This window comes from Cavia porcellus, unplaced genomic scaffold (assembly GCF_034190915.1).
Source record: "Cavia porcellus strain 051 isolate PalLab524CR breed Dunkin Hartley unplaced genomic scaffold, mCavPor4.1 scaffold_25, whole genome shotgun sequence".
NCBI classification, from domain to species: domain Eukaryota; kingdom Metazoa; phylum Chordata; class Mammalia; order Rodentia; family Caviidae; genus Cavia; species Cavia porcellus.
In genome coordinates this window covers 10,975,637-11,000,217 of record NW_026947508.1, presented here as the reverse complement: position 1 = coordinate 11,000,217, position 24,581 = coordinate 10,975,637, and the positions used below count along the sequence as shown (strand labels likewise).

Here is a 24,581-nt window from a genome sequence, read left to right as displayed (position 1 = left end):
GCCGCCCTCCTTCCAAAGCTCCGCTGTTCAGAGACTCCAGGGGCCACGCTGTGACATCTCTGGGACACCAGGATGCAGCCTGCCATGGAGGCCAGTCCCTCAGGGCCAGGCCAGGCCCCAGGCGGGGCAGGGTCAGCATCCAACAGGGCAGCGAGGAGACCAAGGGCACGGTGCCCGCCCCTGTGCTGCCCATCCAGGCCCAGTTTGAGCTGGGGCCGCGTGCACGGCTGTTCCTCGAAGTGCCTTGTGAGCTCTAAAAATACCGCCCGCTGCCAAACAAACACCGGGGCTCTTGTGAAAGAGACCAACAACATGAAAGGCCTGGCAAGGGGCGCCCGAGATTCCGATCTGTGAGTGCATCAGGGCAGCTCCCTCCGCAGCGCAGCCAGAGCCATTTCCGAAGTCCTCTTGGAAGTCAGGGCCAAGGTCAGGCTCTGGATGGGGGCCAGTGCCTGGGCTGCGGGCACAGGGAGGGAGGAAGCGAGGGAGAAAGGAGTAAACAAACGCGCAGAGCAGCCCTGGGGGAGGGCCCTTTGCCTGTCACCCTTGTCCTCTGAACAACCCTCCCCGCCAGGGAGCCGTAATGATGTCCACTGTTCCACAGTAAAAGCCCAGAGAGGCAAAGCAACTTGTCCAAAGTCACACAGCAAAACGCCTGGGCTTCCGCTCTTCTCACCCACGTCCTCCTGACTTCAAGACCAGGGTCCTTTGTATTTGCTCACCCAAAAAACCCACCAGATTCAGCACATACTTGTGATTGCTTCCCGGGAAGATGGCGAGGTGACTGTTAATGCAGCCTAGATCTGAATCTAGACTCCACCAAGCTGGAGGCTCTTCAAACACTTGGTGCCTCAGTTTCCCCACTTTAAGTGGTAAGGACAAAAGCACCTCCCTCACATGGTATTGTGAGCCCTGAAGAGTTAATTCAGGTGAGGGTTGGGCGGGAACAATGCTACACCCAGCGGAAGTGAGGCTCTGGCCACTCGATGCCGCCTCAGTCTCCACTGACCCCCACAGCCCCATCCTCTGGCTGTCTTCCTTAGAGAGGAGGAGCAGAGAACGCCTCAGCCAGCATACTGCAGGTGGTCCCCAAACTCATGCAGGCCAATCTTTGGTAGATCTTTTAGCCACAAAACCATGAAAATCATCAGTGAGTCAGTCAACTAGCAGCTGGGGAACACCCACCTCCCGTCCCGCCCTGGGCTGGCTGAGGAGCTTGTGGGGTCACTCCTGTCCTTGCTGAGAAGCCTGCAGGCCAAGATAGACAGCTGGAGAGTGACCAAGCCTGTGTTTACCTGGCCACAGACCCAGACTTCCACTTCCTGTCTGCCTCGCTCCCAACAAGGCGCCCTGTGCACTCAGCCCGTCCAGCTATGTCCCAAACACCCAGCATCTAGCTTTGTGGTATCAACAGGAATCACTACCAACAGCAACACACCCACTGCACAGACAAGGAAGTCAGAGCTGAGCGAGAGCAAGAAACTTGCCCGGGAGCTGGGTTCTGCCTGATGCCCAGGCCCGTATCAGCCCTGAGCCCCACTGCAGCCCCCACCCTGAGCGTGCTCCGTCCTCAGGCTGCCATAGATGGATGGCTTGGAGCCTCTTCCCTAGCACCGTCACAGGCCCTGCAGTGTCCACAGACCTGGGCAATATATAGGAGCAGGCACAGCTGGTACATGAGCACAAGGTTGAGAATGAATGTCTGGAGGGAGGAGGGCTCAGAGCCGACAGGAGGTTCTGGAAGGACCTCTCGCAGTTGGCAGCTGAGGATGAGAAGGAGCTGGGTGCTGGAGAGGCGGAGGATGCTGGGAACGAACATGGTGGGCTAAGGGGAGGCCCAGAGGAGCCAGGGGCCTCGGGACACTGCAGGAACCAAGCCAGCATGGGATGCACGCCTGGGGCCCCGGCACTGTGCAGCGGGGACAGGGCAGCAGCTCCCAGGGGAGAGGGGCAAGGCGGGCAGGAAGGTGGGTGGTGGGAAATGGGGTGTGAGGCAGAAGCAGCTCCCACCTGGGTACCAAGAGGGCTCCGTGCCCCGGGCCTCTTTCTACACATGGCTCTGGGAAGACAAGCCCTGCCTCCTGGGGGCTGGCCACAGCCACCCACAGGAAAAGCTGTCCCTCAGTCAGGGCACGGAGACACACACAGGACACGCACCAGCTCCTAATCCTGCCCGCGCATAGCGCCAGCTCCAGGACCTGTCACTGCAGGCTCTTCCTCAGCCCAAGTCGGGGAGACCTGGGTCTCCCTGGGACAGACTGAGGAGACTGGCAGCTTGCCTGGCACACCTTTCTCCCTTGCATTCCTGGGGTGCCAACTCTAAGCCAGGGCTACGCTGGACTGAGGATCCGGGGTGACTAAGCCATGGGCCTGGCTCCTGGCCTCCCCAGGAGACAGCCACACACGGAGCGTGTTCAAATCGAGCACTGCAGGACCCATCCAGGAAGGGAGCTCGGGAGCAGAAAGGGTGGGTGAGTCACGAGCTGGAGGCCTGGGTGGAGGGGTGGCCCGGGAATATGCAGGGTGGGCAAGTTCCCTGGGAACCCAGGACACAGGCCCGGCACTGAGTGGGTGGGGTAAGAAGGCTGAGCCAGCCCTGTCATCTCTGAGGGGCTGTAAGAGGACACGTGTGCCCTAGGTGCGCTGCCTGAGGTAGAAAGCAGGGTGCACACAGCAGCCTCTGTTATGGCTGGTGTCTGGATGTCCCCCCAAAGCCTCATGCAGGTGGGGATCTTTTGGAGGTGGGTGATGCTGGGATTGACTCATGGCGCAGTGCTAATTAAACTCAAAATCTCTAGGGTTAGCAGTGTATGGCTACCCGTCCTGAGCAGCTTGGATAAATTATAAGGGGCAGAGAGATCCTGGAAAGGCCCCTGTCCTGGCTCCAGTGCCACACATATCTGGGTCCTCTCTCCTGCCTCTAAACTTTGACTATAACTACTTATATGTAGCCTTGTGACCCTTCTTGAGTCAGACCCAAAAAAATATATCCTGAGAAAGAAGGCATTTTCCTCCCCATGATCCCAGCAAGATCCTTCAGGATCAGGATGATCCAGGTTCCTCCAGGCAGAGGTGGCTCAGGGAAGGATGGACCTTGGGGCCTTGAAGGGCACCCATACTGAGCCCGTGGCTGGGGTCAGGCAGAGACCCCAGCATGGCTCTGTCCAGCACGCAGCTGCCGCATGAACTGGCTTTTAAAAAGCTGCTTATTATGAAGAAAGTTACCCTGGGTGCACAAAGGCCCCCAGAAAGGGCTGCTCCTAAGGCCGCGTGTTTGTAAGTCCCTGCCAATGACAGTATGGCATGCGGGGCCACTGCATTTGGGAGTGTCTGAAGATGGCTTGTTCAATCTGGGCCCCAGCCCCTCATCTGGTGACACTGGGGCTGCTGTTTACAGGAATGCAGTTTCAGTGTTCTCTGGCCATCAGAGGTCTGTAACTCGCCATGGCAGGACACCCAAATTCCTGCGGGACCAGGACTCTGCGTGCAACCTGCTTCAGGACCGCATCACTCCCTTCTCTGTGGGAGCACTTCCAGGCAGGGGCTCCTCAAACACTCACTGGCAGGGGCATGCATGGTTCTGAGCCTTTTATTCGCTGGGTACTTGGCTGGGGACACAGCAGTGGACAAGCCACAGTGTGATGCTGCCCATGAGGCCCTTGCTGTCACACTGGACAAAGCTGTGCCAGGAGCAAGACTGTAAATAAAAGCCACAGGCATCAGGCGGAGGGAGGTATTTTTGGAGGCCACAGTAATGGTGACGTGTCCACACCACAGTCCATCAAAGAAAGCCCCAAGCCGTGTCGAGGGCAGGAAGCTGCTGTATTTTATTTCTGGACACTCCTTAGTCAGAGTCTGTGCCTGCAACCACCTGCCTCCCCTGTGGCACTGTGGACTTCAAGCAACAACAAGTTCTGGAAGAGACGAGGCCAGGACACTGGGGGCCCAGGACACAGCTGGCCCCAGCGTCAACCTCTTCCCTGCAATACACTCAGCCCCAGCCCCTCTACCTGTGCACAGAGGCTCCCTAAGCAGAGCTGGGGTCCAAGGGCATCAGAAAGAAGCTGGGGGCTCCGTGGCTGAGGCCACTGCGGTTGCCTGGGGTGACACTTCTGGCACCCATGTTGCCCCAGGAGGTGGCAAAGGCTAATGGCCAGGGCTGCTGCAGCAAAGCATTATGGGACAGACAAGCACAGTGAGAAGCTGCTTATCAAGGTCACGGTGCCAGCAAGGTTGGTTCCCACTGCGGGGAGAGTCTGCCCTAGGCCTCTGTGCTGGCTCCTGCTGGCCTGCTGGTGATCGGTGGTGTTCCTGCATGTGTAGACCTATCGCCCTGGCTGCCACTTTCATCTCCCTGGGTTTGTGTCTGTCCCCAAAGTCCCCATCTGTGAGGACATGAGTCCAATGTGGTCTGAGGCTCAACATGCTCCAGGATAACCTCATGTTTAATGACAGCAGCAGTGACTCTAGTTCGGAACAAGGTCACTTCTGAAGTCTGAGGAGTTAGGATTTCAGTGTAGGAATTTTATGGGACAGGACCAGCCAGGTGTGGTGGCTACACCTGTAACGCCAGCACTTGGGAGGCTGAGGCAGGAGGATTTCCATGAGTTTGAGGCTAGCCTGGGCAACATAGTAAATTGAAGGCTTGGATGAACTATATAGCAAGACCCTGCCTCAAAAAAAAAAAAAAAAAAAAGGGTACAAAGAGTAGCTGGCCTGGGATGGGGTACACTCAAGAGCAGAGGCTGCCAACACAGCCTGCGAGAGAGCCACACAGTGCACATCACCAGCCAAAGGGCCCTGCTGCAACCACTCAACTCTGCTGCAGGGAGAGAGCAGCCTCGGGAAGCGGGCAGATGAACGGGCATGGATGCATCCTAATAAAACTTTATTTACACCCACAGGTGGGAGTCGGGTCTGGCCTGCAGCCTGCCCATGGTTTACAGACCCCTGCTCTGGGGGGATGAGCCAGGACTTTGCAAGGAGACAGTCCTGCATCTGGATGAGAAGCTCTGCGGCTCTGAGCCAGGAACTGAATCTCTCTGGCCCTCGGGCAGCAACTCGGTGACACCTGTCTCAAGGGGTTATTGTGTCAAACAGGGATGGGCATGGGCAAGCCTCCAGTCTCTCCCATGGCCGCCGGTTAAACATTATCTCCTGCCCGCTCAGCTCTGACACACATTTGATCCTGCTGAGCTCAGCCACGTAAGCCCGCAGCAAATAAGGCAGAAGATGTCCCGGGTAGAACAGAAGTTGGTGAACAAATACAAAGCGATGCCTGCTGATGCCACTGCAGCCAGCGCTGCATGACAGGCTCTTGGGCAACTCACAGCCTCCCGAGCAGGAGGGATGTCACCACCCCACATGGCAGCTGGCCGCGTGGACTGTCGGGTGTTCGGTGTCAGGCATGAGGTCCTGCAGGTGCTGTGTACCGAGGCCCATCAGCTCAAGCCTCCTATTAGTCAGCATTCCATCCTTGTGACAAAATACCCAAGACAAACATCTTGTAAGGAGGGAAGGTTTACTTTGGCCCACAGCCTTGGCCGTTTCAGTCTGCAGTCAGTTAATCACAGGAGGAGCACGTGACAGAGAAAACGCTGCACTGCGCGGCAGCCAGGGAGCAAAAGGAGAAAGCGGCTGCGGTCTCAGCTTCCCCTTCCAGGGCAGGCACGACCCCACACCTAACTTCCTGCCACTGGCTGCAGCCCCCGGAGTCCCACCACTTCCCAACAGTCCCACAGGCTGGGGACGGGGCCTCCAACACACAGGCCTGGGGAGACAGTCAAGATCCAAACTGGAGCCCTTCCCATAACACAGAAGGCACCAGGCCAACACACAGGTGACAGTCCACTGCCTGGGAGCAGGCAGAAGAGAACAAGCAAAACCCAAGAGGCTGTGCTATCACCCTGCAAAAAAGCACAGAGAGGCACCATCCCAGAGTGACCCTGTAGGTCTCATCAGCCCTTGGACAGGGCCTTAAGGACACCTGTCGAAGCTGGTGGCACCCAGGGTGGCAGGTGGAGGAGCAAACTGCCGCTGCCAGTCAAGGTCACATATGGGCTCCCAGCAGAGCCAAAGGAGGGCAGGTGGTCTTGTGTGCAGTGGGGCGAGTGTCCCCAGGACTGAGAGCCATGACCTGCAGCCAGTGTTTCCCAGAGTCCCCTCTTCTCCTCATGGCTTGACCCAGTCTAGCGTGATCTCACTGTTGCTGAGCTGAGCTGAGTGTTTGACTATCACCCTTTCGAGCTCAGTGGCTGTCTGTGGAGAGAGATCCAGCTCCTCCCCCAAGGGGACACTAACAAGGACAGGACTGGCATAAACACAGCTGGCCACACTGCCCTCTCACACCCAGCAGGCACACATCCCGAAGGCTCCATGTCCCCTGGTGTTAATGGATCTTCAGGCATCCAGTGGCCAAAAGGGCCAGTCTGAGTGCAGCTGCCAATTCCCGTCGGGACCCCTGCAGTAGGACAGGGCCAGCCTCATTCCTTAAGTGAGCCTGACTCCAGCTCCAGCTGAGCAACAGGGTGGGGACGGAAAACAGAGATGCCCACAGGGACGCCACCTCTGCCTGGGAATGTGGCCTCTCTGAGTCCTTGCCTGCTGTCAGGGGGTGTGGGATGTTTCCCCTGGGCCCTAGAGGAAGCCAGGAGGTGGCTGGGCAATGGGGTCGATGACCAAGGTGGTCCTGAGCCCTGTGTGACAAGGCAGCAGCTCTCTCATCCCCCGACATGTCCTCTTCAAGCTCACAGCTGGCTTCTGGGTCTCTACTCTGAGCCCCTGTCCCACTCTGAGCCTCAGATATGCTTTGCTTCCTAAAGCCCCAGGCGGGTCTCAACACTCCCTGCCTAAAGCCGTCTGCAATGGCCTTCCCTGGCCTGCACATCCACAATCTGCTTTCAATGCAGCAGCTGGGAGGTGTGTGTGTGTGTGTGTGTGCATGCGCACTAACTGCAAACCAGATGAGGGTGCTTCTCTCATCCTACCATGAGTAGCAGAAAACCCAAACTCCTGCTTAATTCAGAGCCCCACAGAAACTCCACCCCCCGCCCCTCAAAGCTCCCAGACCTTACAAAGCAAAGCTCACTCCTGCCTTTGGCCCCTGCCCTGTGGGCACCTCCCCAATTCTGGAATGTCCTCTGCACCAGTCTTGGGCTGAAGATCTGAAGTTGACAGACTGACCTTACCTACTCTGCACTGAGGAGCCACCTTCTGTTTCTGGTACGCACACGCCACCATCTCAACATTTTCCTGTTTATTCCCAATTTATGGCTTGCTTTTCTGCTACCCTGCCTGGGCTGAGAGCAGGTTGCAGAGTTTCCTGTGCTCACCATTGATGGGGTCTGGCTGCATGAAACTGCACGGCGCCTGCCCAACACGGAGAAGGGCCCTGGAGACAGTGCACGCGTCCCTTTTATACTGACTTCCGCGTTCTTCTTTTTAAGCACCTAAAACTTTCCCCCTTTTTGCGCACGCGCCAACATTCTCCCAATCAGCCGTCAACACATCATTCTGCCCGCCCCTTCAAGCTCCACCCCCTGCCAAACCAAATAAAAGCCTGCTGCTTCTTTGTCTGCCTCAGAGGAATCTTGCAGTCTTGTGCAGCTCTCTCTACTCCCTTTTCTGCTCTTGCTTCTCTACTGCACCAAGGAAAATACCTAACAAGCATGGTCCAATACCTTTGGTAGCAGCCCCGGCCTGACATGTAGCAGGCACAGCCCATATTTCTGAAACCAGCCATGTAACTATGCATCTGACACCTGGCAGAGGGCCTGCTGCTGTGAGCCTGACAAATGCAACAGAAAAAACAGCAGCAGCCATCACTGTGTACGGACACCTTGCTTGGGGGCGAGGACCCTGCACCAGCCTCAGTGGGGCTCGGGGTGGGTGACACCAGCCAGGGCTCCATTGGAGACACCCTCCCTGCAGCCATCTTTGCTTAGGTTCTGAGCTGAGCTCCACTTTCCTGAGATGACATCACAGTCGCAGCATGGCAGGTTATGTGCCTCTTGGAGGTCCTTGAGTTCCATTTGAGGAGAAGCAGGCCATGTGCAGAGACTATAGCACCAAGAGACCCAGGGACTCCTCTGTGGTCCTGCTAGGCTGGACCCCAAGTGCCAGGGGACCCACCTGTAATGCACTAACCCAGCAAAACAGCAAACTGGCACTTCCTGGGATCATCTGCTTTAATATTAAATTATTCATAAAGCAAAGTAATATTGGTGTACATGTTTCCTACCCACAAACGAAGATTAGCCTCAGTTGCCCTGTGCTTGGCCAGTGCAGAGTGTGAGCTGGGAAATAGTATTTTGCAGAAACCAGCTGGGAAATTGCAGAGGTCAGAGAGACAGGGCAAGGATCATCCTGACAACCCAAGTGGCTCAAGAGGGGCTGCTAGTATGTTTTTTCACTGTTTCCCATTGATGTGATAATATCCTGACACACAGGTCACATGCGAGTGTCCCCGCAGTCTCCATGGTGACGTCCTTGGCTTTTCAACCCTCTTCCCAACGTGGCACCTAGAAAAGCATCCTGTCCTGGATCACTTCCTTGAAAAGGTTCCCTTGACCTCTGAGGTCTTTCACCACAGCGGAAATTTCTGGGGTCCAGACCAGCTGCCAGCTCAATCCAGCTTATCCACAGGTGGCACTGTGGCCTTCTCTGGGCATCCCACCAGGAGGCCAACAGGACACTCTGTCCATTACTAGTGATTTTCTGAGTCTTCCATTCCATCTATAATTATTCATTAATATGCTTCTTTTCCTTTGCATTTAATAATCTGTGTCTCTCATTGTCTTAATCATCTGCTTCTCTCCTTCTCCTGCGTACTCACCTGTCTACCCCTTTTTTTGTCCCCAGGAACTCCTTCCCACCAGGGACTAGGTCTTTCTGCCCCACTAGTGTTCGCATGAGTCCTGCTGAGTGAAAGACATTACAGAAGGACACAATGTTCCAGTGACACCTGGTTCCTGTCCACTGCTCACACATGGGGAATGGACCCTTTCCATTGTTATGACCTGTAAATTCAACATCTCAAAGCGTGGTTCCTTCATATCCATTCACTCTGTAACCAGAGAGCCACCTAATGAGGGATGCAGAATATCAGGGGCAAACGGCATCTGTCCTTACATGCATGTCTTTGTCTTGATTCCTCAACAGTATGGTGTGACAACTACTCACATGCGTTTACACTGCAGTAGGCACTGCGGTTCATCTAGGGATGCGAAGAGCATGGGTGTCTCTGTGTAGCTTACGGGCAAACACTACACCATGCCATAAGGGACATGTGCATCCTCAGATCTGGTACCCACGCAGAGGCCCTAGCACCAGTCACCATGGATACTGACAGGCACCTGGATACGTATCTTCCCAAGGGCATATTGATGCCTCGGGCACCTTTCCCCTTTCCATCCACCTCATACAGACTTCTCCCCTCAGAGAAACCTGGTACCCAGCAGAGATAATTACTCCTTTGCTCTGTTCCATAATAACAAAGTGATTCCAGAATTATGACTCTCATTTCAAGCCAACAAACCTACAGTGTAAACCTCATGATTTGCTTCTCATTTTGCATCACCTGTGAAAGCTCCCTTTGAGGAGTGTGGTGGTCACTGGGTCCACATCTGTGAAGTTCTGTCTCCAGGGAAAACCCCTGGAAAGAGACCTGGGCCAAGGGCGAATGCACAAGTGATTCTGCTGTGTGGCTGCGAGCATCTCACCTTGCCTCAAGCTGCATCACCTTGGTTGCTTTGGGAGTTTTGCCAACAGGAGAGGAGAGCATCAGTACCTTGTTTTTCTTTGCATTTCAACAACGTCTCCACCTGAGTCCACTTCAAGGCCCAGGACCAAGCCTCTGGCTCTGGAGTCAAGTCCAGGGATTGCCCCATGGGAGCTGAGCTAAGGCCCCAGCTGGGGTGGTGGAGGGGGTGATGTAGTCTCCCCTGGCCCTGATTGCCCCAGGGCTCAAAGGATCATGCAGATGGTGCTAGCAAGGTAGAAACTCTGGCGCCTGGTGTGGGGAAGGAGGGCTCCAGGCACTGAGAAACTGCGGAGTGTGCCTCACTCCTCTCTGAAAGGAAAAGGCTCCCTGCTGCCTTCACCACGCAGATGCAATTTCCTGGCCTTTTGCTCTGCAGAGCAAGGGCATGTGTAGGGCGCCTTCAGCAGGCCGGAGGCCCCGCCCCCTCCCCGACGGTGCCAGTGGAGGTGCTGGTGGGGTAGGGTGCCCGCTGTTGTTAAGGGGTAGCATTTTCTTAGTCAGCACCTCACTCCCTAGGTGGGATTCTGGGCCACAGGGAGAGGCCAGTGGTGGTGGGAAAATCAGCACTGTCCTCAGTCCCTCCTGATGCCACTCAGGCCCCAGCCCTTAGGTGGCTCCAGACCCAGGTTCTCTTCAAGGTCTCCAGGTGTTGAGAACCACAGCACCAACCTGGAGGGGACAAACAGCGTCTCTGTCCCATCCCACCCATGTCTGTCCCGCTCCACCCAAAGGCTATGTTTTAAAGGCTCTGACAACTTCGGGTGTCCCCAGATGAGTGTTGGGTCTTTGGTCCAACAGTTGGGACCTGAAGTTCCAAGGCCAGCTGCTCTGCCTGCCAGCCCTGTGCCTGGTCCCAGCTCCTTCCATCTGAGCCTCAGTTGCCTGAGCTTTTGTAAAGCCAGGATGGTGACAGAACCCAGCATGGGGAATTGCGTCTGCAGGGGCTGGGCATACAACAGGTGTCCCATAAATGCTAACGACACATAGGAGACAGCTTCACTGAGACCGTGGCTGGGTGACCAGGCTAAGTCCCTTCTATCACGCAGTTCACTGTCCATTTGCTTCGGGTAAAAAAGGGCCCCTAGATGGCTTGCCACACGAGGTCATGGCTAGGTTCCTAGGTTATGTAAACTTAGGACATAGAACTCAGTAAGAAAGCATTGCAGCACTTTTTTGGCAAAAAGAAAAAAATTAAGACAAAATCAAAGAGGATTATTTCTTATGCCAACTACAATCAGCAACGATGACCATGACTCACACTCAGGGGTGCCATGGACAGGCGCACAGCTTGCACACTGCTCCAACGTGCCAGGTCAGAGAGCTGAAGGTAGCGGGTGTTGTGCGTGTCATGCTTAGTGCAGGGCTGCTCTCTCCCCACGCTGAGACGAGGCTGCACACAGGTGCCACTGCTTGGTCACTAGGCTATGGCTCAGCAGGACTGCGTCCAACACAGGCAGGCACCTCTCCTTATCTCAGACCAAGCAGGGTGCCCCTTCTAGGAGGAGTTCCATCAGGACCTGAGGACGGTGACTGGGCTTTTAGGTACAGCACTGCACTGATGGCCAGGATTCCATTTAATTATCTGTTGCAGGAATCGGCCGTGAAAGTGAGGAAGTCCACTAAGCCCTCTAGGCTGGAGGTCAGACCCCACTCCCCGCTGAGCTGGGGCAGGTCGCTGTCCCCCTGAGGCCACTCTGCCCTCCCGCTCTGGGAAAGGTCCTATGGGTGCTCTGGGACTGTTAGTGCTCCACTCTCCCCCCGGAGAATCTGACACCCAGGAACTTGGTGCTACACTTGGAGACCGGGGCGTGGGGTTGGGGAGAGGTGGTGGTTGCCTGGATACGCAGCTCTGGGGAGTCCTGAGCGTTGGCTCAGAGGAGGCACCGGCTCCCCCACTCCACCCCTTCGCCTGTCCTCCAGGAGCTGCTGTCCTGTCTGTCCCATCCGAATGCTCCTTCCCCTGGTGTCTCGGAGGATGTGTTCCCTGCACCAGCAGCTCCTCCTCCACTTTGTTCTGTTTATGGTGCCATCAGGAAGGTTTCTGGGGCTTCCCTGGTGGGCATGGGAGACCCCAGAATGGTGAAGGGGGCTGCTGACCAAAGCCCTCCTCCGAGGAAGGGACACACTGGCCCCACTTCATGATCACACATCAGGACCTTCCTCCCCACCATTACCCGGCTGTTGGAAACTCTAGACTCTGCATCTGGGCCCAGCAGTGTGGACAGGATTTGATGGAGCCTCATGCCCAAAGCAGCTCTTGGCCTGGCAGTCCTCAAATGCAGGGGAAACCACTCACCTGCAAGCTATGAGACCTAACAGACCCTCTGACTAGGCCTCGTGTGCAGAGCGTGGGTCCAAGGAGAGAAAGAGGCTGTTAGTACAAAGCAGGCAGCTGGGAATCGGAGGCTTGGGGAGGCAGCTGGGAATGGAAACGGTTTCTACCCGGCCAGGCTCACAAGCGAGTGGAGGCCTGGGGCCCGAGGTGGTGCAGAAATGCCTGGGAGGCCTACTCTAGGGTCTGCAGGTTGGTTCTCTTAACGAACCCTCCTCCGGGAGCTCCTGCTGGAAAACTGCTTGCTTGGCAGGCCCCACCAGAGCCGCCCGGCTGACCCCTCCCCCGGTGCCACCAGAGCCGCCCCAGCCCGCTGTGCAGAAGGAAGTGAGCACACATTCCCCAGCTGACTCGGACGCAGGGATGCGTGAGGCACCTGCCTGGGGGGTACATTCCACATTCTGCAGTTGGAGGTGGTCACGCCACGGGGAGCCCAAGGTCAGCGCTAGGATAAAAGGTCACATAACAGGAAAAGGCAGGCTCCGGGACACTGCCCAGGCTCAAGGACCTTCTGGAATCTGGCACAGAAACATGGAAGCACAGCTGTGCCATGGGGTGTGAGTCTTCACCCCCTCCTACCCATGTCCTGAGCTCCGACTCAGTGCCAACCCCAGGGCTGGTATTTGGCTCATCATCTGTGGCCCCTTCCTCTGAATCTCGCTAATTCCACAGCAACAGGACAAAATTCCAGTGGCGGAACCACAGGCAGACACACTGGACCCGATCCAGGTGCTCTGACTTAAAAAGTACCAAGAGTTGGGGGAGTGATGTCCCAAAGGGTCCCTTTGGGTTTTGGGCTCAGGGGCAGATTTTCAGTGGCTAGTGCTAGGTGTCAGGGGTAGGGTGGGGGGGACAGGATTCACAGCACCCTGGTGAGCCACAGCAGCCAGGAGGCTGGACACACCAAGGAAGCACCTGCTGGCGGTCATTCACTTGCACAAGTTAACAACAAGTGTGTATCAGTCAGTTTTTCATGACTATGATAAAAGACCTGAGAAAATCACCTTTGAAAGAGGGAAGGTTGATGCTGGCTTATGGTTTCAGAGGTTTCCATCTATAGCTGCGTGGTTCCATTGTTCCTGGGACTGTGCTGAGGTTGGGACATCACGTTAGGAATGCATGTTGGAGCAAAGCTGCTCAACTCATGGTGTCCAGGAAGCAGACAGACAGACAGAAAGGAAGGAGCTGGGGACAAGACAAACCCTTCATAGCCATGCACCCCAACACGCAGTGACCTCTTTCCTGCAACCAGGCCCCATGTCCTAACAGCTCATTCAGAGTCTTGCACTCACCAAGGATCAGCCCCCTCCCAGGTCAGCACCCCAGGATCCCGTCACCCCTCTGGTCTCCACCTGTGGACACTGCTGCACCACAGACCAAGCCTCCAACACCTGAGTGCTGGGGACACTTCAGATTTAAACCCTAATATGTGGTTTATGGAAATATACCACAGGCATATATAAAAACTACACCAATTCCGTATGTTTTAAATATCAGTGTTATTTTAAAACAGTACTCATGAAGCCACTGACTTACAATCTTACCTGTCCTGGGGCCCAATGCTAAATTAGTCTGAGGGTTTAGCTTAGTGCCCCAAAATACCTCTCTTCCATCCACCTCCTACGTTGGGCTCAAGCATCAGGGCTTGCACAGCTCTTGGGGCTGTGAGGAGCCCCTGCCCAGCTGCTGGTCAGCCCATGTACTTGGAGCTATTTAAAATGCTGGGTTGGAGCCCAGGCTGCAGAGCGTACAGCTCAGACCTTGCTGGTCTGGTTCCTGGAACGCAGCCCAGGAGCCTGGGTGCTGAGCCTCTCAACGCGACAGTGCTCTGCAGATTCTCAGCTCTTTCTCTTTCCTACACCCTCCCCCAGGGCACGGTGGTACATGCCTAGAGGCCAGCAGACTGCAAGTCTGAGCCCAGCCTGGGCAACTTAATGAGATCCTATCTCAAAATTTTAATAAAAAGCACGAACATACCCACGAACCTCAAATATTCCTCCTATCCTTTGTGACAAGCCCATGGTCCTGCTGGATATTTCTGTCCCTAGAGATTAGTTTGCATTTTCAGTATATAACAGACTAGATGATTCCATATTCTTTCTCCTTGGGCTCTGTGATTTAACATAATGATTTTGAGATCTACGCATATTATTCCACGTAGTTTACTGCTTTATCGCTAAGCAGATTTCACTGAAAGATGTTGCCCGTTTGTTGATTCACTCATCTGCAGATGGTCATTTGGGCTTCTTCCAGTAGAGGGCTATTGTGAGGAAGCTGCTGTAACTATCTGTGGCTAAGTCTTTGTCTAGCTGTCTATCTCCCAGGTCACACTTGACCCCGCTGAATGCCTGTCTCGCCATGGTCCTTACAATCTCAGAATACCATATGATTGATTTTTTTGCTGTATTGGTTATTGGCTGTCTTCTTTCTCCTCCTGTGGCAGATGCTATTTTGGCAAAAATGGACACAATATGTCCCAGAGCACGTGCTTTTTATAGTGTGGCACCTAGCGCCTGCCACCAACACAAGCTGGTGGAAATTACACGCAGTGCCTTGTGGGGCTAGGTCACAGGAGCCTTGTTCCTTATTTTCTTGGAACCTTGTCTGTGGGAGCTCTGAACCTCTTCATAGAAAGTCTGAGTACCATGGCAGAAGCTCGATGGACCCCAGCTGTTGGTCCCTGCTGCATCCCGCCATCTTGCCAAGCCTTTTGGGTGTCTAGCAGAATACTCTGAGGGGACCCCATAGGTCCATGTGGAACCTGAGAACCATCCAACTGGGCACTGCCAAATCCTTCCCACTCACGATCACGAGATGCAAGAAGGCTGGTGACTGCTTCACACCAGAGATTTGGGGGCTATGATTACACAATAACACCAGCCTGTTCTTCTAGAATGGAAGCTCCACAAGCATAAGGTCTTGGTCTGCTTTGCTCACCTACGGACCCCAAGAGCTCAGAACAATGCCCGGAGGAGCTCCATTAGTATCTGCTGAATGAGAGAGTGGGGTTTTGGTAAAAGACGTCTAACAATCAGAAACTGATTCCAGTGCAATCATGAGGAGTCTATAATTAGCGAAGTCCAAATTCTGCGACTTCCATGCTGTGTGACCCACTTGGAGCCTCAGTTTCCCCAACGGTATAGCCATGCTGACTCACACATACTGTGGGTTTGGTGAGTGTGACATGCAGATCAGCTATGTGGATAGAATGGTCAGTGTGGATCTGACCTTGGGAGGTGTCCAGCAAAGGTCTGCTCAGGCTGCACAAGGCCACGCAGTGTGTGTCCTCCATTCCCATCCATGTTACTCTGGGCCTAACCAATAATCACCAGGGCAGCAGACCAGATGTCCATCTTTGGCCTGGGCAGCATCCCCATGCAGAGCCAGCTACTGCTGAGCAGAACCTGGGTCTGGACACATGCCACGTGCCACCTGTGTCCACGGCCACCTGGGGCCAGAGCTCATGCCAGTCGAGCTTGGTTGCCACAGTGAGAGAGGGTATCGCTTCACCTCCACGGCAATTCTGAAATGACCCTGGCCTTGGATCCTGCTTCTCCCAGGATGAGGGCCAGGGCCGTTTTCATTTCCTGCCATGGTTGCGGGGTCAGGTTATGACCCCATCACAACAAGGCTGGCAGGAGGACCTGAACAGGGACAGAGGCTCCCAGGGAAATGAAATGGGGTCTTTACCAGCCCCTTTACAAAGTGGCTAGAGGGCCTGTTTTTTCTTCAGCCAAGCTCTGTTCCCTTCTAATCAGCTGGATCAACGCTGCCCCAAGCTGGGGGCGGGGAGGGTGTTAATAAAAAGCAGGGGTTCAAGGTCAGCAGCCTTTGCTTGCACATAAAGTTCGTCTCTGCTGCAGACCTGGGGCAGGAGAGAGTCTGCTGCACTGCAGAGGGGAAGGGATGGGCTGGGAGCAGTTGGGAATAAAAGCTATCTGATCCCATGGCCGGAAGAACAGCCCTGCAGCCTTCATCAATTGGGATGGCTTCCAGAGCAAAGACTGGGAATGAACCAACAGGCCCTGGCACCCCCGGTGGCCTCTGCAGGACAGTGGACACCTAAATGTAGACATGCTCCTGTCTTGCCCCCTCCCTCCTTCCTAATATCATGACCCCGATGGTCCCAAGGGTCAAAGAAGCATTTGTTAAACGTCTTCGAAGAACAGAGAGCAGACTCACCGGGGAGCAAGTATTGGCTTCAAGGCCTTCTACCAAGAGACCGGAGAAAAAGCCCTTAACCTCTCTCGTTCCTCATTCTGTAGCTAGAAAACATTAGCCAGCAAACAAGGCTGCTGGGAGGATAAATGGCTCAGTAGCAAATAATCGGCAGGTGCCAAACGCACGTTGGCCACACGGATTATTATGCAAAAGTGATCCAGGATGTGTTCACACTTCAGTCATCCCAACTACTGAATGGGTATAGTCCCCCCCAATCTGTTCCCAAAAGGGAAGCATGGTGGGGGCCTGGTAAATGCTCCCCAAAATAAGCATGATACATGCATGAGTCCTGGAGCAGGTTTGTGTATTTTTAAGCAAGTGGACCTTCCACTTGCTCTCAGGATAAAGGAAGATTTCCATCACCAACACCAGGGAGTCTGCTAAGAACCAGACAGGATCTCAAATGTTGAGGCAGAAGCCAGAAGGGTCCTGGTGGGGAACTGGCAGAGGGCTCTGGCCTAGCAAGGAAGGTGAGGGAGAGGTTAGGTGGGTAGGAGGGCACAGGGCTGGCCTTTCAACTCACAGAGGGTCCAGGACTCTGTGAGAAACCTGGGAGAGGAATTAGGACAACCGTCCCTTGGGTCCAAAAGGTGAAGAAGCTACCGCACAGATGATCACAATGGCGACAGGAAGATTGACAGGATGACGGCAGACACTGATGGACTGGGGCGCAGTGTTACAGTTAGATAGCAGGACTGACTTCCGGGCTCCATGGCCCACCAGGGCGACCACAGTGAACAACCATGCCTTGTGTACTCAATAAAAGAGCTATGAGAGAGGATTTTGAATGTTTTCACCAAGAAGAAATGATGGAAAACTTTTAAGGTGATGCTCATTACACCACGCATACATGAATCAAAACGTCACACTGTACCCTTCCATACAGAGAATTATTAGGTGTCGATCAACAATTAAACATTGGAAAAAAACTCCTTTCATATAAAAAGCAAAAGGGCAAAGTCTGCTGCAGTATGTGGATTATCAGTTAAAAGAACTTGGATTCTAGGACAGGTTCTAAGAAGGCTTCTGTGTGGGATGATCTTTCCCCCCCAGGAGGATCCTGACTGATACCTGGCCTTGCAGAGTCCTCCCTCCCCCCCAGGTGCTTGGGCTGGGTCATGTGACTTCCTCTGGCCAATGAAGCATCTGCAGACATGATGCAAGAGACGGCTTTGAAAGCCTTTGTGTAACCTAACTGAAGCTGTTAAGGATCTTAAATGAGGAAAGGAGGTACACAGGTACCTGGTATCCTCACAACTTTTCTATAAAAAGCCACTCTAAAATTAAACGGTGATGACTGTTATTTTTAAAGAGTACTTGCACATTAGGATATGCATCCTTTTTTAGGAATCCAGCCACAGCATGAAGCTGACAGGGTTTAGGCTTTGGGAGACCCATGGCTGCCGGCAGCTGCCACAGGAAAGATGCCAGTCAACTGGATCATGTGTGGCCTAAGAGCCCTTCATGGGGGAACTGTTAATAATTATTAAAAACAGTTGATGGTGTGGTAAGATCTACAGAGATAAAAGTTCTTTTCTGAAAGCTTGCACTGAGTTCTGAGATCCACTGGCTAAGAATCTTGCACATCAATGCTGCGGGACAGAGGGCAGGTATTATGTAGGTCCCTGCAGCAACCCCCAGAGCCACCAGAGCAGCTCTAAAGACCAAGAAAATAGTAGCGGCTTCATGCACATGAATCCCTGAAGAGGAGCTTGCAGAGTCAGCCCAGGGCAGTAAGCTGCACACAAATACAAGGTCTTGGATGGCAGGCACGAGGCTAAGAACAGAGTGCGGATGTGGGAAGCAAGCAGGAAACATCAAGTAGCTTTTCAAACCCACACGGCACTGCTGCGGTGACAAGGCGTGTGGGATAGCAGAAAGGCACAGCTGCCCTGGTGTGGATGACAGACACATCATTCTATTCGAAAGCACTCGGGCCACCTACCATTGCCCTGTCTGCAGGCCTAGTTTCCTCTGCAATGGCAGCCTGCGCCTGGGAAACCAGCCCATCTGCAGGGCCTATAAGAACATTGATCCCCTGCTCCATGCTATGCCTGTCCCACGGGGCCCAGGTCACTGTCTGCAACCTAGGATACTTGAAAGCAGGCATGTCTGTGCCTTGGACACGCGTTCTCAGGCTTAGATGGCCACATTAAAAACAAAACAAAATAGAACAAGATGAAACGAAACAAATCACTATTCAACCAATTTGCACCAACTCTGTCAAGTTTCTAGGCATGTCCTTAGGTTCTGCACAGGGCCTGATAGCTCTGAGATGAAGAACAGAGAGGCACAGGGAGGTTTCCAGTGAGTGTCTGGCTCCTCCCACGAGGTTGGCTGGAGTGGCTCACCCCGAGGCAGGGAGAAGGTCCATATTTCTCCTACTACAGAGAGGAGACTGAAAGTCTCTGCCCTGTTTCTGTTGCTCTAGTGGAGAACCACTGGCTGGGATTTTACAGAGAGCAGAGGTTTGACCTTGAGCTGGTCTCCTGTCTCTTCCTCCTGAGGCCACTAAGGCCATCATGGGTCTCATCTTCCCTTCGTCACCCCCCAAAAGCAACACTCCAAACACCCTAACACATCAATCTGGAGATGAATTTTGGGGACACATTTAAACCACAGCACCGGGCCCTGTTTCTTCTCCTCCGCGCCCTGTGTGTGTCTGTGCTCTGTGGCCAAGGTGGATCACCCTCTGCAGGTGCTGTATCTCTAGAGGGACCTGACAACACAGCCTCTGGGTAGTTGTGGAGGTAAAATGAATAAGCCTGTGGCATGAAAGAAGCGTTCAAAAATGCCATATGCCACTACCACCACGAGTGTCATCTCAGGGGTGCGTGAGGAAAATTATCCTCATAAGATCACGATGTTACCTGCCTTTTTAAAAGGTCCCTGTGTATTATTTCATGGTTGGTGCAAAAGTAATGGTGGGTAGAACGCTTACATCTCAGCAGAATTCCTGGAGTTATCAGTATGCTAATATTATTAGTATGTGTCCTTGCATGTTGCCTTCACCAGTTTACAAAGCCCACAGTTTTGCTTCAGAGAGTCACTGTTGGGGTTGGAAGTGTGGCTGAGTGGTACTGCCTGTGTCTAGCATATGCAAGATGCTGGGTTCAGTCCTCAGCACCTAAGAATAAAAAGGATGTGATTGATGAAGTAGTAAAAACTACTGATTTTATTAAAGCTTGAACTAGACGTCTCGAGGAGAGACATCTGCAATCTGTCTGAGTTGCAAGCTAAACTAGCCACTGCTTGCAGAAGCCCATCTGTGCCTGAAACAATGGCTTGCCCATTAACCTGGAATCTGGAAGCGGATGAACTACGCTCACAAATGGGCTCCGAGGACCTTTTACCTGTAGGAAAAAACAATATCTAATGCAAATGACAAAACTTGGTCATTTAAGCAAAATATCTGAATTCTGGCAAATCTGATCTGTCACCATGACCTTGAAAATTTCTCTGTACTCTTTTGGTGAGACTGGAGGTGATTAACACATGAATCTTTTTACACTGCATGGTGAAATATGCTGATCAATGGGTGACGTTTAAAGAACCACGTGTGGGTAAACTCTCCATCCAACATGCAAAGTGGACTTTAACTCAGCAGAGTACACAGACTTCACTGGCTAAGGTTTTGGATTTTACACTGCAGTAAACTTCCAAGAAAATGCCATGCTGTGCCTTTTCATATGGCACCAAAAAATATACACAATTATGTAACAAGGTGATTAATACACTCTTCTGTTTTCCAACTACTTATCTGTGATGCCCAATTTTTAACCAAAACAATGAGCCACGCCAGACTGAGGAGCAGAGAGGAGGTGGGAGGCTGCTCAGAGTCTGGACGTAAGGGCTGCGAGCAGTTTTGCAATAAATAAATAATATAAATGCTGCTTCTTCCTCAAATCTTGTTGTTTGAGAAAATATAATTACTTCTCATTAAAAATTATTTATGCTGGCATATAATGGGTTTATTATCATGATTTCAAAAATTAGCGAAATTTAGGCTTTTTTAAAAATTAGTTTTAGGGGCTGGGGATTTAGCTCAGCGGCATAAGTGCCTGCCCTGAAAGCAGGCAGTCATGAGTTCGATCCCCGGTACCGATAAAAAGACAAAAAAAAAAAAAAAATTAGTTTTAATTTTTAGCATGGTCTGCAGCAATAGATTTAAACCATGAAAACTGAAACTCTTTGGGGTCTTCCATCTCAGAAGCCTTTAAAGCAATTTTCAGACCAAAAAGTATGAGGAGCGCTGCCTTCAGGAAACAAACAGGTTTGCCTTCATCGTCCTGCTGTTATAAATGGCAAAAAGGAAACAGACGGAAAAAACGGTGCAAACGACTTATATGTCCGAGAGCGGGGAAATGGTTGCATAAATTTTGGCACCTCCATTTGGTAGGACATTATGTAGTCATTAAAATTATGTTTTCGAAGAATATTTATTGTTGTGGGAAAATGCTCAACACATTCAACATGCTGTTAGGAGATTAACGAACGAAAGCAGTACATTTTCATTACTGTGATTTCTGGAATGCCGTGATTCACAGGCAAACCATGAAAGTGAGGAGGCCTGGAACAATCAACCCACAGACACCCCACATCCACAGAGGCGCGAGGGGAGGGCTGCAAGCTCAGCCTCGGGCTGGGTGGAGTTGCACAGGGACCAGGGCTGGGTTCGCACACAGGAGGTGCTGCTCCTTCCTGATCCATCAGGGCTTCTGCTGCTGAGCTCACGACCCTAACTCCTCAAGCAACTGGTCCCACGCTCCGGCCCAAGGGAACAAAGGAAGCTTCTACGCCCCCGTTTTGCCTCAGCTCCATTCTCTTCATGGCTTTGACGTTGGCACCAGGGACCGCGTTTCAGGTTCCGGCTGGAGTTCCTAATCCTCTCACACACTGGAAAATGCAGGTCTCGTCCAAACCGCACGACCAGGGTGGGCGGGCAGAGGGGGGCCTGCCAGAGTGGGAGCCTTTGCTCTTTCCTACCACAGGGACTCGGGCTGTTAACAAGTGTCACCCAACATCTGCTTCCTCCTCTGCTTGTGCGTTTATCCTCATTCTCCTCATTACGGCATTTAAATCCCTCCTTGGGCCCCAGCCTCCTCCTGCCCACATCTGTCTGCAATTTACACACCACGTGTAGGAAGCGCCTCATTTCTGACTGCGGAGAAATCCAGGCAGGATGCTTGGGGTGGCTGACAGTGCCAACTTCAACGCCCTTCAGGGACACCGCTGCCTCGAGCGGGGATGAGCTCAGGAAGTGTCACAGATCTGGGCCACCTCTAATGGAAATCAGGCAACTGACACCTCCAAGAGGATCCAAGGAGATGTGTTGAGCCCCCGCCCATCTGATTGTCACTAAGCGCTGGGCACGGGGCCACGGACTTTACAGCTCATAGACTAGCAAGCTGCTACTATTATTGACTCCAATTATAAGAAACACAGCTATTATTATCCTCAGCAAAGGAACTATGTATGGTTCAGGAAGGCTGAGTAATTTATCACAGGTCACACAGCTAGAAAATGGCAGAGCTAGGATTCGAGTCCAGGTCTGACTCTGGAGCCTGCCACCCCCAGGACTGAACTACATAGCCTTGGTCCCCGCATCCAGGCTGATTTCATTCTCAGTGACGCCCTCAGGTAAGGTGAGCTGTGTTGGTATAGTAGTAAAAGTGTCTGCTGCTAATTAGCTCTGTGACCTTGGCCAAGTTACTTAACCTTCCTGATGCTTATCCGGGCATCTTGGACTATGACCAGGAGTTAACAGCTCCTAGCAGGATTGGAGTAAATGATAATGTATTTAGCTCAAGCATCAAGTTGCCCCGAAGTCCTTGCTGCCATATCGTGATTCCTACAAAGGAGCCACCCACGGAGCAGATCAGTAGAGGGGGCATCATCTGGCCCAGTGGTGGAAAGCAATGCCCGCCCGGGAGCCCACCCTTATCCACGGATTTGCATTCTGTGGTTTAACCTGCACGTGGTCAACCACAGGCTGACAACATCACATAAAAGATTTCTAGAAATAAATAGTTCATGAGTTTTAAGTAACTCTGAGAACGGTACATTATTGTAATTGTTCTGTTAGTAGCTATCACTGGTCCTCTCTCATTGTGCCTCCTTTATAAATTAAGCGTTGCCACGGGTACGCATGCATAGCAGAGCGCGCAGGGTATACAGCTCTGCACCATCTGTGGTTTCAGGGACGCACAGAAGGCCTTGAGCATATCCCAAACACACCAGCGGATTCGATATCAACACCCCTATTGCCTCGAGGGCTGAAGGGGCAGGGTGCGCGTTAGGCCAGGCTGCCCCCTCACACACACTGCCGTGTTCAGTTCTCACTTCCTCCCGAAGCCGCCATTCCTGTCCCATCGCTCTGGTCTGGAAATTGAGATCTGTAGAAGCTGGGATGACATCTGAGGAGCTGAGGTGTGATGGGGCCTGGGCCCAGGAACTTCTTCCTCCCAGGCCCAGAAGACATGGAATTCTTTTTTATTTTTTAATTTTTTTTTTCTTTGTCTTTTCCCTTTTTATCTGTACCAGGGATCGAACTCACGACTGCTTGCTTGCAAGGCAGGCGCTTATGCCGCTGAGCTAAATCCCCAGCCCCTCTTTTTTATTTTTAGGCAACATTAATTGAACTCATGACTTCACGTTTGCCAGGTAGGTGCTTAAGCCGCTGAGCTAAATCCCTGGCCCTGAAGACATGGAATTCTGATCTCAGCTAGGCACAGGTCTGTCCCTGGAACAGGTTCTAGGAAAGGAGGTAGAGACAGTTCGGCTGCTTTCTGTACCAGCACCCCTCCACAGGAGGACCGCAGACATTGGGTGCACGCCTTAGCTGGCTGCACCTCCCACAGGAAAGTCCCAGGATGGGCTCCGCCCCGAGAAGGGGACAGGGGTTCAAGCCCCTGAAGCTGAGAGGTAAGGGGAGCTCCCAGAGCTTCTCCTGGAATGCAGGGTGGCTGCATGCAGGAAAAGCACGCATCCTTGAGAAATGCCTTCCCAATCATGCTGTGTCAGCTGGGCCACCTCGGCCCACACCTGCCTCAGGGACCCACGGGAAACAAATGCCCAACAGGAGAGGAGGGTCCACCTGCCTTTGGGAGCAACATGTACTGCTGAGAAGAATCCGCATTAGCATGTTGAGGCCTCAGAACAGGCTCACCCTGAAAGACAAGGTCCCTGAATTCCTGGGGATGGTGAGTGGGCACTGCACTGCCAGCCTGCATGGCCAGTTGCACTGACCACGTCGGAGGGGGAACTTGCTGTGACAGAGCTGACTCAGTGCCAGCCATGTGCGTTCCCCGCTGCACGCTGCATCACAGAAGCAGCCCGCCACAAGACATGGCCAGCCAGCTAGAAATGGGCTTCCTAGGGCCCCGCAGCAAGGCAGGGTTATCATCAAAGCTCCCACCAAGGGCAATCTCAGGGCCTAAGCTGGGCTCTTTCCACGGTCTCTCACAGACCAAGAAGGGCACAGACACTGACCACTCTGGAACATGCTCTGCGGGATGGGTAAAGGGGAGTCAGATTCTATAGGCCAGTGTCCTGAGGTCTCTTGGCAAGAGGATGACATCAACCATATGAACCGGCTTTGGCATCAGAAAGGAAATTTCAGAGCAGTCCATTGTAAACGGTTAAGTGGAAAACAGGCTGCACAGTTTCATTGCTTTTTTTTTTTTTTTTTTCCTCTTTCTTTTTTCGGGAGAAGCAAAGACATTAAGAGTTCATGAGAACCAACACAGACCTCGAAGGCTGTTTTCTCCCCAGATGGTTCACGCCCAAGTTGTCCAAGCACGGTGCCAGCTGCAGGGTTAGACAATGGCTTCCAGCCCTTCTCAAACAACCCGAGACCTTCCCGGAACCTCACAGTGTAGAAGAGAGAGAACTCAGAGCTGTGGCATCCCAAGCAACAATAAGGGACCAGGCCAATCACATGGCCCACTGGCTTCCTCTTTTGCTAAAGCAATTTCTGGACAATGGAGGTCATGGGCCCACGGCCCACCTCACTGAGAGGCCCCTGGACACCCACAACACACTGTCCTCCAATTGATCCCCCAGACCCAGGGCTGGACACCACCAGCCCAGAGGAAAACCATGCAAACAATGTGGCCCATTTCATTTCCCAAGAGCCCACTAAGACACCAGGGAACGACCATGCACACTGTGCTGTGTGGAGAGGCGCTGAGATGGGATTACATCAGCATCCTGAGCCAGCAAAGATGCCCACCCGCCATCCACAGGCTGGAGGGAAGCTCCAGCTCA

General features: G+C 53.0%; 1 protein-coding gene across 5 annotated transcripts in view; it reads right to left on the bottom strand.

Annotated features, from left to right (window-relative positions):
* The window catches only part of Kazn (kazrin, periplakin interacting protein), a 992,111-nt gene that overhangs the window by 69,515 nt on the left and 898,015 nt on the right, over window positions 1-24,581 (bottom strand). The gene's annotated exons all lie outside the window — the stretch shown is intronic.